We start from the raw sequence: 16,040 nt of genomic DNA, 5'->3' as shown, positions 1-16,040 counted from the left end.
GACAGAACACTAGTATATATATATATATATATATATATATATATATATATATATATATATATATATATCAGAAAGCAATCAAATCATCATAGTGCCAAAAGTCATGAAGACAAACTGAAACTGAAGACAAACCAAATGCGAAGTCATTGCAATATAACGCCTTGAGTGAAACACTTCAATCAAAGAAAGTTGGTGGTGGCGTTACCCACCGTATAGGAAGTATTAGACCCAAACACGGCGCACAATTATCGTGGCGCTCCAAAGTCAAAATCCATGTTAATATATTCACACTCAGAGTGTAAATCTTCATTGATTGAAGATATACATTACTTTGTGTGTTGCACATCTAAGTCATCAACATGCATAAGTGTTAGGATGTGTGTCTGATCACAGGACATTAGAGGATTCCAAGATATTTAGCTCACACCGTAACTTGCAAAACCTTTTCTCATCCAAGGGCTTTGTGAAGATATCTGCGAGTTGCTCTTCAGCGTTGACGTGAATGATATCGATATCTTTCTTCATAACATGATCTCTGAGAATTTGATGACGAATTTCAATGTGCTTTGCCTTCGAGTGTTGGACTGGATTGTTGGCTATTTTGATGGTACTTTCGTTATCGCAGAAGAGAGGTACTTGTTTTAGGTTGATGCCATAATCCCTGAGAGTTTGCTTCATCCATAGAAGCTGAGCACAGCAGGATCCAGCAGCAATGTATTCAGATTCAGCAGTTGAGAGTGATACACAGTTCTGCTTCTTCGAAGACCAACAGACAAGTGATCGACCAAGAAAATGACATGTGCCAGATGTAGACTTGCAATCCACCTTGTCACCAGCAAAATCAGCATCCGAGAATCCAACCAAATCAAATTTTGAGCCCTTGGGATACCATAATCTGAGTGTTGGGGTGTAAGCCAAATATCGAAGAATTTGCTTCACAACTAAGTGATGCGATTCCTTTGGTGCCGCTTGGAATCGAGCACACATGCAAACACTAAGCATAATATCTGGCCTAGATGCACATAAATAAAGCAAAGAACCAATCATGGAGCGGTATACCTTTTGATCGAACTCTTTACCATTGTCGTCGGGACCAAGATGGTGTTTGGCTGGCATTGGCGTCGTGTAGCCTTTGCAGTCTTCCATTCCAAACTTTTTCAGACAATCTTTGAGGTATTTCTCTTGAGATATGAAGATGCCATTCCTTTGCTGACGAGTTTGAAGACCAAGGAAGAACTTCAGCTCACCCATCATGGACATTTGGTATTGCTCTTGCATCATGTACCCAAACTCATCACTATACTTCTGGTTGGTGCATCCGAAGATTATGTCATCCACATATATTTGGCACACAAACAGTTCACCATCATATGTCTTCATGAAGAGAGTGGGATCGAGGGATCCAGGTTTGAAGCCTTTGCTCTTCAGGAAGTCTTTGATTGTATCATACCAGGCACGAGGGGCTTGTTTGAGGCCATACAGTGCTTTGTTTAGCTTGTACACCATATCAGGATGTTTTGGATCTTCAAAGCCAGGTGGTTGTGCGACATATACTTCTTCTTCAATCTTGCCATTGAGAAATGCACTCTTTACATCCAGTTGATATAGCAAGATATTGTGATGATTAGCGTAGGCTAGCAGTATGCGAATAGCTTCAAGCCTAGCAACAGGAGCAAATGTTTCATCGAAGTCAATTCCTTCAACTTGAGTGTATCCTTGAGCCACAAGACGTGCTTTGTTTCTGACGACTTGACTATGGTCATCTTGCTTGTTTCGATATATCTATTTTGTTCAAATAATGTTATGCTTGCGAGGATCAGGTCGCTTGACAAGTTCCCAGACATTATTCAGTTTGAACTGTTGAAGTTCTTCCTGCATGGCTTGAATCCATTCAGGTTCCATAAAAGCTTCAGCAACTTTCTTGGGTTCTGATATTGAGACAAATGAAAAGTGCCCACAGAAGTTTGCTAGCTGTGTTGCTCTTGATCGAGTGAGCGGACCAGGTGCATTGATGTTGTCAATTATCTTCTCTATTTGAACTTCATTTGCAACACGAGGATGAACAGGACGAAGATTTTGCTCTGGCTGATCATTGTCATCATTGGGAGGATTGTCTTCGGTCTGAGCATTGTCTTCAGGTTGATTTGGTGCAGAGATGATAAGTTCCTCTTCAGGCTGTGCTTCAGAGGGCATGATTTCACCAGTTCCCATCAGCTTGGTTGACTCGTTTGAAGGAGCCTCATCTAGTGTACTTGGCAGAATCTCTCTCTGTGAACCATCGGTTTCATCAAATTTCACATCCACAGTTTCAACGATTTTGTAGAGATAAAGGTTGAAGACTCTGTAGGAGTGTGAATCCTTTCCATAGCCAAGAATGAAGCCTTCGTGAGCCTTAGGTGCAAAATTTGACTTGTGATGGGGATCCTTTATCCAGCCTCTTGCTCCAAATACTCTAAAGTAACTGACGTTTGGCTTCTTGCCAGTAAGTAGCTCATATGATGTTTTGTTCAGAAGCCTATGAATGTACACACGGTTGATGATGTGACATGCTGTATCAATAGCTTCAGGCCAGAACTTTCTTGGTGTCTTGTACTCATCTAGCATTGTTCGAGCCATCTCAATGAGGGTTCTGTTTTTGCGCTCAACAATGCCGTTTTGCTGAGGTGTGTACGGAGCAGAGAACTCATGAGTGATTCCCATTGTATCCAGATACAGATCAAGTCCAGTGTTCTTGAATTCAGTGCCATTGTCACTTCTGATGTGCTTGATCTTCACGCCATAATTGTTCATTGCTTGATTTGCAAAGCGCCTGAAGACATCTTGCACTTCAGTCTTGTAAAGAATTATATGAACCCATGTGTATCTTGAGTAGTCATCAACAATGATGAAGCCATAGAGACAGGCAGTTGTTGTGAGGGTGGAGTAGTGCGTAGGTCCAAATAAGTCCATGTGTAACAGCTCGAAGGGTTGAGATGTTGTCATGATTGTCTTCGAGGGGTGCTTTGCCCTTGTCATCTTTCCAGCTTCACAGGCACCACACAGATGATCCTTCTTGAACTTGACATCCTCTATGCCAATGACATGCTTCTTCTTGACGAGTGAGTGTAAGTTCCTCATGCCAGCATGTCCCAGCCTTCGATGCCAGAGCCAACATTCCGAAGCTTTTGTGAGAAGACATACGGCAAGCTGTGGACCTGCTGAGAAATCTACCATGTATAGATCATCTTTTCGATAACCTTCAAAGACTAGATATTTGTCAGATTCCATTAGTACAAGGCAACGATATTTGCCAAATATCACAATCATGTTCAAGTCACAAAGCATTGAGACAGACATTAAGTTGAAACCAAGGGATTCAACAAGCATCACTTTATCCATGTGTTGATCCGTTGAGATTGCAACTCTACCTAGACCCAATACCTTGCTTTTACCAGTGTCAGCAAATGTAATGTGACTTTTGTCGGATGGACGTAAGGTTGAGTCCATGAGAAGACTTCGATCACCAGTCATATGATTTGTGCATCCACTGTCCATAATCCATTCTGAAGCTTTTGGTGATGTACCCTACAGTGCAGTTAGGAGGATAGGCTTCACAAGAGTGTTGTGAAGCATAAGCATTTGACACATATAGGGACAATCACAGCTTATAACAAAGTTAGGACATAGTATGACTGATAAGAAATTCAGATGTGAAGCATATTGAATGACATTTTATCGTGCGTCCTCAATGAGTTTTAGGTCCCCAACAATAGTATCAGACGCCATTGATTGCTGGCTAGAGACCGTTTTCTGCAAAAGAGAGTTAGTTCTTCTTTGCCACCCACATCTTCAGTGGGGGCTTAGAAGCAATGAGTCTAAGTGCAGCATCTGAGAATTTTGGCTTTGGAGCCCTAGCAAATAGCCTTGCAGGAGATGAATGATACTCATATGAATAAGCAGAAAAGTTCTTAGTCCTATGAACATAGCGGTTCAAAGATACACGCTCATATTCATAAGTCTGAGCATGATTTCCCTGCAAAACATTGGCGTTAGGGTGACTCATATGAGTCCTGTATCTGTATGAAGCCTTTGGGCCACATGAAGCTATTGGTCTGGGGTTTGTCTTCTTCCTTGGTGGTGTCATGACGACATTCACAGGAAGATTCTCAATGTACTGCTTAGGTACCCAGATCTTCTTCATAGGTGGTCCATTCCTGCAGTTAGTACCAATGTACCTGGCAAACACTTCACCATTCTGATTTTTGAACAACTTATAGTTTGCATCAAAGGATTCATCAATGATAATAGGATTAGCATAGGTAAAGCCAGATAAGGTGGATGGATCTACTGAAGGTTCCTTTGCAGCAACCCATGTGGTTTTGGGGTACTGCTCAGGCTTCCAGTACGAGCCATCAACATTCATTTTCCTTTCGAACCCAACACCCTCTTTCCTAGGGTTTCGGTTCAGAATCTGCTTTTTGAGGACATCACAGAGAGTCTGATGTCCCTTCAAACTTTTGTACATCCCTGTTTCAAGCAATGTCTTCAACATAGCATTTTCATCAGCAACAGCAGTGGTATCCTCCGCAAAGGGGTTAGTAACCACATCAGTAGGTGAAGACAATGAAACAGTAGCAGCAGTCGAACATTCAGCAACAGATGTAGCGTTATCACGCTCAATGCATTTTAGACATGGTGGTTCAAATCCATCCTGAGCGGAACTGATCTGTTGAGCGCGAAGTGACTCATTCACCTTTTGAAGATCTTCATGAGCCGCTCTCAATTTTTCAAGCTCTTGTTTCCTTTGAAGATAATCATAGGAGAGCCTTTCATAAGTAGTTGAGAGCGATTCATGACGACCTTCAAGTTCTAGGTACTTAGCATGAAGATTTTTTATGTCATCAACTAAGGACTGTGAACGTGTCATTTCAGCATCCAACAGGTCATTGCTTTTGTCTAACAGTTTTTGAGTATGTTCCATAGCCTTTTGTTGTTCAGTTGCAATTTTAGCAAGTGTTTTGTAGCTGGGTTTGGATTCACAATCAGAGTCATATTCACTTGAAGTTTGAAAGTAAGCATCGCGTGATTTTACCTTGGCACCACGTGCCATGAAGCAGTAGGTGGGAGTAGGATCGTCTTTGTTATCAGCTTCAGCGTTGGTGTGGAAGTCATTGTCTTCAGTGTTGAAGATGGACTTGGCAACATAGGCTGTGGCTAGAGCCAGACTTGCAACGCCAGGGTCAGACTCCTCTCCAGACTCCACCTCCGCCTCCTCCGAAGCCGACTCCTCCTCTGAATCCATTTCCTTGCCAACAAAAGCACGAGCCTTGCCAGATGAGCTCTTCTTGTATGATGAAGACTTGGAAGAAGACTTAGAAGACTTTGAGGATTTCTTCTTCTTCTTGTCATCGGAATCATATTCCTTGTTTTTCTTCTTCTTCTTCTCATTATGTAGTGACCAGGTTTCTTGCACTTGTGGCAGGTTCTCTTCTTGTGATCATGTGTGGAAGCTTCATCATTCCTTGAGCTAGATTGTGAAGACTTTCTAAAGCCTTTCTTCTTTGTGAATTCTGGAACTTCTTCACAAGCATAGCAAGTTCCCTTCCAATGTCTTCAGGATCTTCAGAACTGCAGTCAGATTCTTCTTCAGATGAGGAAGCAACTTTTGCCTTCAAAGAACGAGTTCGGCCATAGTTTGGGCCATAGATATCTCTTTTCTCAGATTGCTGGAACTCATGTGTGTTGAGCCTCTCAAGTATATCAGACGGATCGAGTGTCTTGAAGTCTGGACGTTCTTGTATCATGAGGGCAAGGGTGTCAAAGGAGCTGTCAAGTGATCTCAGCACTGTTTTGACGATTTCATGCTTGGTAATCTCAGTTGCGCCAAGAGCTTGAAGTTCATTTGTGATATCAGTGAGGCGATCAAACGTGAGCTAGACATTTTCGTTGTCGTTTCTCTTGAAGCGGTTGAAGAGGTTGCGAAGAACACTGATTCTTTGATCTCTCTGGGTTGAAACGCCTTCGTTGACCTTGGATAGCCAGTCCCAGACTAGCTTCGACGTTTCCAGAGCACTCACACGGCCATACTGTCCTTTGGTCAGATGACCACAGATGATGTTCTTTGCAGTAGAGTCCAGTTGAATGAACTTCCTGACATCAGTGGGGGTGACACCTTCACCAGTTTTGGGAACGCCATTCTTGACGACATACCAGAGGTCGACATCAATGGCTTCAAGATGCATGTGCATCTTATTCTTACAGTAGGGATATTCAGTTCCATCGAACACGGGGCAAGCAGCGGAGACCTTGATTATCCCTGCAGTCGACATAGCTAAAACTCCAGGTGGTTAAACTGAATCACACAGAACAAGGGAGTACCTTGCTCTGATACCAATTGAAAGTGCTAGTATCGACTAGAGGGGGGGGTGAATAGGCGATTTTTATGAAAGTCTTCAAAACTTGGAAGTTTCGAAGACAAACAACAGAAATAACCTAATTGATATGCAGCGGAAGATAAACTACCCTAAACAAGCCATAGTCAAGTATGTAATGATGTGAAAGTACAAGACTAATAGCAGTTAGGTAGTAAGGATCAAGATGGAAGATAGTGTGAAGCCAATCCACAATAGTAGTCAAGCAATGAAGTCAAACAGATACACAGATAGGCAATGACTTCACGAAGACAAACTTAAGTAAGGTTGGAAGGGATAGAACCAGTTGCTTGTTGAAGACACAGGATTTGTTGGACCAGTTCCAGTTGCTGTGACAACTGTATGTCTGGTTAGGGCGCTGAGATTTAACTCAGAAGACCGTGTCTTCACCTTATTCCCCTTGAGCTAAGGACACCCAGTCCTCGCCCAATCACTCTGGTAAGTCTTCAAGGGAGACTTCCAAACCTTCACAGACTTTGTTCACCGGCAATCCACAATGACTCTTGGATGCTCAGAACGCGACGCCTAACCGGCTGGAGGATTCATAGTCCTCAAGTGTAATAAGTCTTCAGGTCACACAGACAGAAAGACTTCAGTGATGCCTAACACTCTTTGGCTCTGGGTGTTTGGGCTTTGTCCTCGCAAGGATTTCTCTCTCTCAAATGCTTCGAGGTGGGTTGCTCTCAAACGACAAAAGCCGTGCACAAACTCTGAGCAGTCACCAATTTATGGTGTAGGGGGTGGGCTATTTATAGCCACTAGGCAACCCGACCTGATTTATCCAAAATGACCCTGGGTCACTAAGGAACTGACACGTGTTCCAACGGTCAGATTTCAAACACACGCACCAACTTTACTTGGGCTACAAGAAAAGCTGACTCATCTAGCTCTGGATAAGATTTGCTCTCATTGTCTTCGCTCGAAGACATAGGATTTAAGTTGAGCATCACTTCAGTCACTCTGACTTAGTTCACTTGGACCCCACTTAACAGTACGGTGGTTCCTATGACTCAACAAAGAAGAAAGGGAAACAACGAAACTACACATTCTTCGTGCTCCAAAGTCTTCACACAATGTCTTCTCATGTCATAATCTTCAATATGAATATCTTCTCATACCACCATTGTCTTCAATGTCTTCATACATTTTTAGGGGTCATCTCTGGTAGGTAAACCGAATCAATGAGGGACACTACCTGCGTTATCCTGCAATTCTCACAAACGCATTAGTCCCTCAACCAACTTTGTCGTCAATACTCCAAAACCAACTAGGGGTGGCACTAGATGCACTTACACGGGTTCATATGGGCGGTTGCTTTATATTTTGCCTTGTGTTTACAACTCTCACTTTTGATACATTTGGTTCTTTGAGTTGTAACACTTAAACTCGATGGTCGTCTGCTACTTATTTGCTTTTCTGTGATGCGATGATAAATTCTGCATGTGCGATGATAACTTCCGCACTTAGATCATTCTGCAGACGTCCATTTTTCATTATGCATATCATTCTCTTAGTTATATCATTTCATGCATGATGAATTATCTTCATAAGTTGAAGAGGATCTCCACAAGTACAACCTGCCATGTGCATTTGCATTCTAAAAGCAAATTACTTATATGCACATCTTCAGGGGGAGCCTTTGCCACTTATGAAGACAATACCCTATCCTTTACAATTTCACATACTTTATCCCCGTTGAAAACTTCAACCAGTTTGTCATCAATCACCAAAAAGGGGGAGATTGTAAGTGCATCTAGTGCCACCCCTAGTTGGTTTTGGAGTATTGACGACAAAGTTGGTTGAGGGACTAATGCGTTTGTGAGAATTGTAGGATAACACAGGTAGTGTCCCTCATTGATTCGGTTTACCCACCAGAGATGACCCCTAAAAATGTATGAAGACATTGACGATAATGGTGGTATGTGAAGATATTCATATTGAAGACTATGACATGAGAAGACATTGAGTGAAGACTATGGAGCGCGAAGACTGTGTCATCTCGTTGTTTCCTTTTTCTTCTCTGTTGAGTCATAGGAACCACCGTACTGTTAAGTGGGGTCCAAGTGAACAAAGTCAGAATGACTGAAGTGATGCTCAACCCAAATCCTATGTCTTCGAGCGAAGACGATGAGAGCAAATCTTATCCAGAGCTGCATGAGTCAGCTTTGCTTGTAGCCCAAGTAAAGTTGCCGTGTGTGTTTGAAATCTGACCATTGGAACACGTGTCAGTTCCTTAGTGACCCAGGGTCATTTCGGACATATCAGGTCGGGTTGCCTTGTGGCTATAAATAGCCCACCCCCTACACCATAAATTGGTGGCTGCTCAGAGTTAGTGCACGGCTTTTATCGTTTGAGAGAGACCCACCTCGAAGCCTTTGAGAGAGAGAAATCCTTGCGAGGACAAAGCCCAAACACCCAGAGCCGAAGAGTGTTAGGCATCACTGAAGTCTTTCTGTCTGTGTGACCTGAAGACTTATTACACTTGAGGACTGTGAATCCTCCAGCCGGTTAGGCGTCGCGTTCTGAGCATCCAAGAGTCATTGTGGATCGCCGGTGAACGAAGTCTGTGAAGGTTTGGAAGTCTACCTTGAAGACTTACTAGAGTGATTGGTGAGGACTGTGTGTCCTTAGCTCAAGGGGAATAAGGTGAAGACACGGTCTTCTAAGTTAAATCTCAGCCTCCCTAACCAGACGTATAGTTGTCACGGCAACTGGAACTGGTCCAACAAATCCTGTGTCTTCAACAAGTGACTGGTTCTATCCTCTCCCTCCCTTTACTTAGTGTTTGTCTTCGTGAAGTCATTGCCTATTTGTCGTACCTCTTTGACTTCATTACTTGACTACTATCATTGGTTGGCTTCATACTATCTTCCATCCTGATCCTTACTACTAAGCTGCTATTAGTCTTTGTACTTTCACATTATTGCATACTTGACTATGGCTTGCTTGTTGTAGTTTATCTTCCGCAGCATATCAATTAGGTCATTTCTATTGTTTGTCTTCGAAGCTTCCACGATTTGAAGACTTCCATAAAAATCGCCTATTCACCCCCCCTCTACTCAATAACTAGCACTTTCACCGCCGCTACTACGTCGTCGCCGGTGAGGAAGAGCTTCACTGCCTCGACCTCATCGTCGTCGTACTCGCGCCGGTTACAGATTTCTTCACTCCGCCGCCGCCGTAGCCATCTTCCTCTGCCGAGTTAGGGCGTGGAAGATATGACCTGACAAACTTCACCACTGTTCTTCCCAGTTCGTCGTGTTCTTCACTTCGGGTAATTAAAAGTTACTTTTACTGCTTGCTTTGATTCTCAAGCTTTCCTGAAAATCTTCAAAGGTGTTTATTCTTCAAATCTTCACACACATGAACACCTCACACATCGTCTGCTCTTGATTCATTTCTCTAAGCAATGATTTTCTTCAAGATTCCTCAATTGTGTGGATTCTCAATCTATACAACTCTGGAACCTAAGAGAAAGAATGCTTAGTGAAATTCCTCAAGACTCATCTGGTCAAATTCCTCAAAACCTATTCTTTTTGAAAACCTTTTGAGAACGCATATGACCTCTCCAAATTCCTCGTAATTATACTCTGTTCACAGGTACAAATGTCCGCTGCTGAATCACTAGGTTCTCATCAACTTAACTCATTTGCAGCGTTCCTCAAAGAAAAGTTGCATACCTCTTCAGAAACTTCAGTTGTTCATATTCCTCAGCTGAAGAAAATGGGTGACAAAAGGCCACAGAAGGGAGGAAAGAGGCCTGATGTCAACACTGCGTTTGAAATCCCTGAGGACATATACAAGGACTACTGCACTCCTAATGAAGCCGAATTCGGCAAAGAGGACAAGAATCAACGCAAGGTGCGCATACAAAGGATAGAGAGGAGATGGGCACGAGAATGGAGGGAGTACAGATATGTTACTCCCAAGTATATGAAGAAATTTGCACTCAACCCTCCATGCCCAAGACCTCCATTGGCACCAGGCCAGTTGGCAGATCCCACCAGCCTCAAGCGCGGTGAGGATTATCCTGATGAATGGGCTAAGTGCCAAGCCAAACTGGCTAAGCAAGCAAAGGAAGCAGTGAGGAAATTCAACACATACTCTGCTGCTGCTGCTGCCTCTGCTGAGGCCTCTGCTTGTCAGTCAAAGAAGGCAATGCACAAGAAGCCTGCACATAAGTCCAGTGCTTCACCTTCAATGCCCTCTCGGCCAAGCTCCTCTGCTATGCCATCAAGGCCAGATTCCTCAAAGCCCTCACGATAAATGCCTCAGACTGCTCCTTCAAAGTCCTCAGCTCCTCCGTCAAAGTCTTCAGCTGCTCCAACAAAATCCTCGGCACTTGTGCATCTCGCCACGTGCCAAAGGACTGAAGGCTTCTCTATTGCCTCAGGAGCATCTGCAAGCTCCTCAGCTGCTCGTACTTCCTCAGCTGGTCCCTCTCTGCTGAAGAAAAAGGCCACTGCTGGATGAGGCACTTGACCAAGTTCTCACAAGAAGCATGTCACCTTCCATGTACCCTCTGATGATGATGAGGCTGATGATGAAGAACTTGCCGAAATCATCAGAGACAGGCAAGCCAGGGGCGCTAGAGCCAAAGGCAACAATGTGCCGCTGATGCTGGATCCAAAGTTGATCCTCGACTACATTGACCTGTGGCACAAGGATCCTAACACGCCTTTGCTGGAGATGAACCTCACTCCTGGTCAAAGTCATGTTCTTACTGCCTTCATTGAGGAAGGAAAATGGAAGTTTGATCAAGGCAGAAGTTTGAAGAAAGCGCAGTACAAGAAACAACACTACCTCAAGGACAATGTCCTCACTCTCACTCCTGATCAGCTCCTTGCCTTGCAAGTTGAAATCAAACAGCTGAGTGATGAATTTGATTGCTACCATGCTGATTGGAAGGGCGCCAAGGTGCATTTCGTCAATCTGACGAAGAAATTTACTTCAAGTGCTGCTCCACCTGTGCACATTGAAGTTACTCAGGCTGAGGCATCTGCTCAGCCTACTGAAGAACATGCCAGCACCACTGATGACATTCAAGTTGCTGAAGAAAATGAGAGTGCCAGGGCTGATGACTCCATTCCAGCCGCCGAAGATATTGCCAGGGCATCCACTAGTGATGCGCCTGAGGAAAGTGAACAAATCAGGACAACTGCATCAGTTTTGCCTGAGGAAAATGAACCAAAGTCCTCTGCACCTCCTGCACCTACACCAACTCCAATCCTTCCATCTGCATCAGATGCGAAGAAGACCAAGGCTGCAGAACGTGCAGCTGTGAAGAAAAGGAAGGCATCAACTTCTTCAAATTCTTCAGCTCCAAAGAAGATGAAGAATCTGATCAGTTCAGTTGACAATCCAATTGATGCCGTTCCAGTCTCATCAATGCCATCAAAGGACCTTGTTCCATTTGGTGAAAATTATGTGATTCCTGATGAATCTGATGAAGAAACTCCTTCTGCTGCTTCGATAGAGCAGTTGGACGAAGAAATTGAAGTGGATAAGATCCCTTCAACCCCAGTCATTTCCTCACCTATGCCTCAGTTTACTGCTGAAGAGGCAGGTGTTGAAGAAATTGAAGATGATGATGTGGACATTGGGTGTACCACTCTCAATGATGAATTTTGGGACAGTCAACATCCAAACTCTCCAATGTTCACTCCACTCCAAGCTATTCCTCAGTCCCCTGCTGCCACTGAAGTGCAAATGGGATCTGAAGAACCTCATGCAACCCCAAGTGTTCATGAAGAAATTCCAGCAACTAGTGCTGAAGAAATTGTCAATGAAGAATTGACAACCCAGGCTGAAGCTGAAGAAGAGCCTGAAATTCCTCAGCCTGAGGAACCTGAGATTGTGATTCCTGAAGTGGTGCTGCAATTGACTGACACTCCTCAGCCCAAGCCAAAGGATCCTTTCTCCAAGAAGCAAAAATTTAAGGCTGATGATTTCTTCAGCGAGCACATATTCTTCACGGAATTCAACTCCTATGACAATGCTCGTCTTAGAAGGAAGCGTTTCTGGACTGCCAGCCAGGCCAACTTCTATTCCTCAGTGCTCTTCAACAAGGACAAAGTCTTCGATCATGAGCATATTCCACATGTGGACATGGAATCCATGCCTTGCTTCTCTCAAGTCCTCAGCATGATTCATGATGCTAGCTTGCTCAATTTCTGCTTAGACATATTTGATTGGAATGAAGAGCTTATTCTTCAGTTCTACGCAACTTTTCATATCACAGGCGATGCTGCTGACGTCAACTCGTGGGTGTTGGACTGGATGACTGAAAACACTCATTACAAGGCACCGGCCTCTGAATTGCTTCATGCCTTACCAATCAGTCCTCCACCTAACGGTGCTTGTTGTCTGTATGATGAGCCTGAACTTACTGATCACTATATGCAAGTGCTCATGAAGCCGCTGAAGCCAGGACAAGCTCCAAGGACCAAATTCCTTGTGAAGGAATTGCTCTATGTGCCAAGAACAATCTACCGCATTCTGTCAAAGACCATGAGTCCCATCAAAGGCCATGACTCATCCGATGAAGAAATTATCAGAATGATGAAGAATATGCTTTTCAACATCATGCATGGCATTCCCATAAATTATCATGATTTCTTCATGAGGACTCTGGCGTATGTTGCACTCTCTCCATTTGAGCTGAAGCCTTAATCGCCGTGGATCATGAGATTCCTCAAAACAAGGTCTTCACTCAACTACAAGGCTGATTTTCAGAATCACCTTAGCTACTTTCCCCCTATTGAAGTCCTCAAGCGGACAATTTCCTCATCTGATGAGAAGGGCAAGTCACCAGCCGTGATCGATGAAGGCATTCGTCCATTGGATGGTCAGTTCCGCAAAGCTGCATCTTACTCCACCAATGATGACTCTGCCACTCATGATACTACTGCCAACGCTACCAAGACAAGTCCTCAAGCTACCGCTCCTCGTGTGCTGACTGATCGTGAACTGTTGATAAGTCTTCACCAGAAGGTGGATCGAAACCACAAGTGGGTTAAGTGTTAGTTTGGCTCTATTCTTCACAACATGACTTCTACACATAATGCAGTGAAGAAAAACCACTACTGCCTCCATGAAGTGTTTGATCGTACCTGGGCTATTCTGTCCCATCTATATGGTGAAGAAGATTTGAAGCAAATGGGCTTCAAGGAAGACTTTGACTGGTCTGCTCCTCCACCGAAGAGATTCAAGAAAGTCACGGTTCCTTCCTTGGTGGCTAGCTCATATTCCTCATCACACGCCACGGGCGAGCATGAAGACTTGGACGACACTGCAGCAGGCCCTACAACGACTCAAGACCCTGACAATGCTGGCGCTCCTCCATCTTCATGATATTCTTCAGGGGCGTTAGTCCTCAGCTTCAACCCTTTTGGTCATTCGATGACAAAGGGGGAGAAATTTGAGTTAGTCTTCAAGCGGGTCTATCTTATATGGGTGTTTTTTGCTAAGTTACAACTCTCGCTCTTCTGATGACTTTGCTGGATCGAGTTGTAATCTTAAACTCTATGGTGACCTGATACTTTTGCTGTGTTCTTCTGCATGCTTTTACCTCATTAATGTTAATGCACGCATGCTGAATTACATCAGTCACCATATTTCATCATGCATTTCCAATTCTTCATATTATATATATGAATTACAAGATATAGGGGGTGATCTCCATGATTATACTCTTCAAGTGTGCATTGCTTCAAAAGCAAATTCCTCACTATGCACATCTTCAGGGGGAGTTCTTCTATATCTTGCAATCAAATTCCTCAATTTCAGTATTTACACTTCATATGTTTATCCCCGTTGAAAACTTAACCTATATTGTCATCAATCACCAAAAATGGGGAGATTGTAAGTGCATCTAGTGCCCCTTAGTGATTTTGGTGTATTGAAGACTTATAGGTTAAGGGACTGATGCGTTTGTTAATGTACACAGGACTATAAGTCTATGAGGAGTTTCATATTTACAGAGAAAGTCGACTGCTAAAACTGAAGTTCTTCAATTGAAGACTTTGGATTTCTGAAGACTTTGAAAGTGAAGAAATTGGTGTGACCTTGAAGACTTGGCAATCATTCTAGGAACATGAAGCGTGAAGACTTTTGTTTTCGTTTTTTCATTTTCTCTTTCTTGAATCAGAGGAAACATCGTACTATTAAAGGGGGCCGAGGAAATACTAAGGAAAAATTTCCATGTGATGCTCAACTCAAAATCCTACACCTACCAATCCCTTTGAGTGAAGCCATTGGAAATCTCATACAGTTCAGTCATATTCTTCAGTGACAGAGACGAAGTTCTTCTGGTCTTTGAGGAATTTGTTCTGACTGAGGAGTTAGGAATTCACCAGTATGAATTGCCTACACAGCGAGGAACATGATAGCCCTGAGGATTTTGATAGTCAAAATTCTGACCGTTGTTGTGCTGTGCGCCAGCGGTTCCAAAATATCTACCCACCTAACGGCCATATCAGACAAGGGAATTTATGTCTTATCATGTCGGGCTGCTCCCTAGGCTATAAATAGCCGCCCCCTTCAACCACTAGCTGGTTGGCTGCTCCGAGAGAAACTGACACTTGTCAATTGAGAGCATCCCATCCTCCGAGGACTTTGAGCGAAAATCATCAAGTGAGGAAAACCCAAAACCCAACACCTACAAACCCAAAGTGATTGAGCATCACTGAAGAGATTGATCCTGCATGGATCCAACGCTTGTTTCCTTTGAAGACTATGCTTCTTCCAAATGGTTAGGCGTCAAGGTCTAGAGCATCCAAGAGGAATTGTGGATCGCCGAGTGACCGAGTTTGTGAAGGTTCCAAAGTCACCTGAAGACTTACCACGAGTGATTGGGCGAGGTCTGTGTGACCTTAGCTCAAGGAGAATACGGTGAGGACTATGTGTCCAGGACTGGGTGTCCTCGAGTTTAAATACTCAGCCGCTCCAACCAGATGTACAACTGAGACAGCAGTTGGAACTGGTCTACCAAATCATTGTCTTCACCAAGCCTACTGGTTCTATTTCCTCAACTCTTTCATTTCCTCATGTCTGTTGTTGTGTGCTTGTTCATATCTGTTTGAAGACTTTGACTGAAGACTTTCTCAATTTCCTCAGATCAATTTCTTTAGTCTGTCCGTCTTCTTTCTTGTGTTATCCTGTGTTTACGCTTTCTGTACTCTGTGCTTGTCTTCATTTCATCATGATGACTATGCTTGTGTTCTGTTATATTTACTTATGAGTATTTATTCCGCTGCTAGTAGTTCTTCATTTAGGAATTTCCTCACCAGCAAATTCCTCAGTGAAGAAGTCATAAAAATCACCTATTCACCCCCCTCTAGTCGATATAACGCACTTTCACTAGCAATGTGCCCGTGCGCTGCGACGGATCCAAAGTAGTAGAATAGTAGTATTTGTTCACAAACTTGAAAGAAATCAATATTGTTTTGATATACTCCTAATATATTACTCCCTCTGTACCTAAATATTTGTCTTTCTTGAGATTTCAAATGGTGAAAGCATAAGTGCTCCCTAGGTGGTTTTGGTAATTAATGTCAACATATCTCTTGTTGGACTAACACTTTTATCTAGTATGTTTCAGATAAGTTCAACAATGGAGTGGCATGGACT

This window comes from Triticum aestivum, chromosome 5B (assembly GCF_018294505.1).
Source record: "Triticum aestivum cultivar Chinese Spring chromosome 5B, IWGSC CS RefSeq v2.1, whole genome shotgun sequence".
Classification (NCBI taxonomy): domain Eukaryota; kingdom Viridiplantae; phylum Streptophyta; class Magnoliopsida; order Poales; family Poaceae; genus Triticum; species Triticum aestivum.
The sequence above is the reverse complement of the archived record's forward strand: the minus strand, read 5'-3'. Positions refer to the sequence as shown.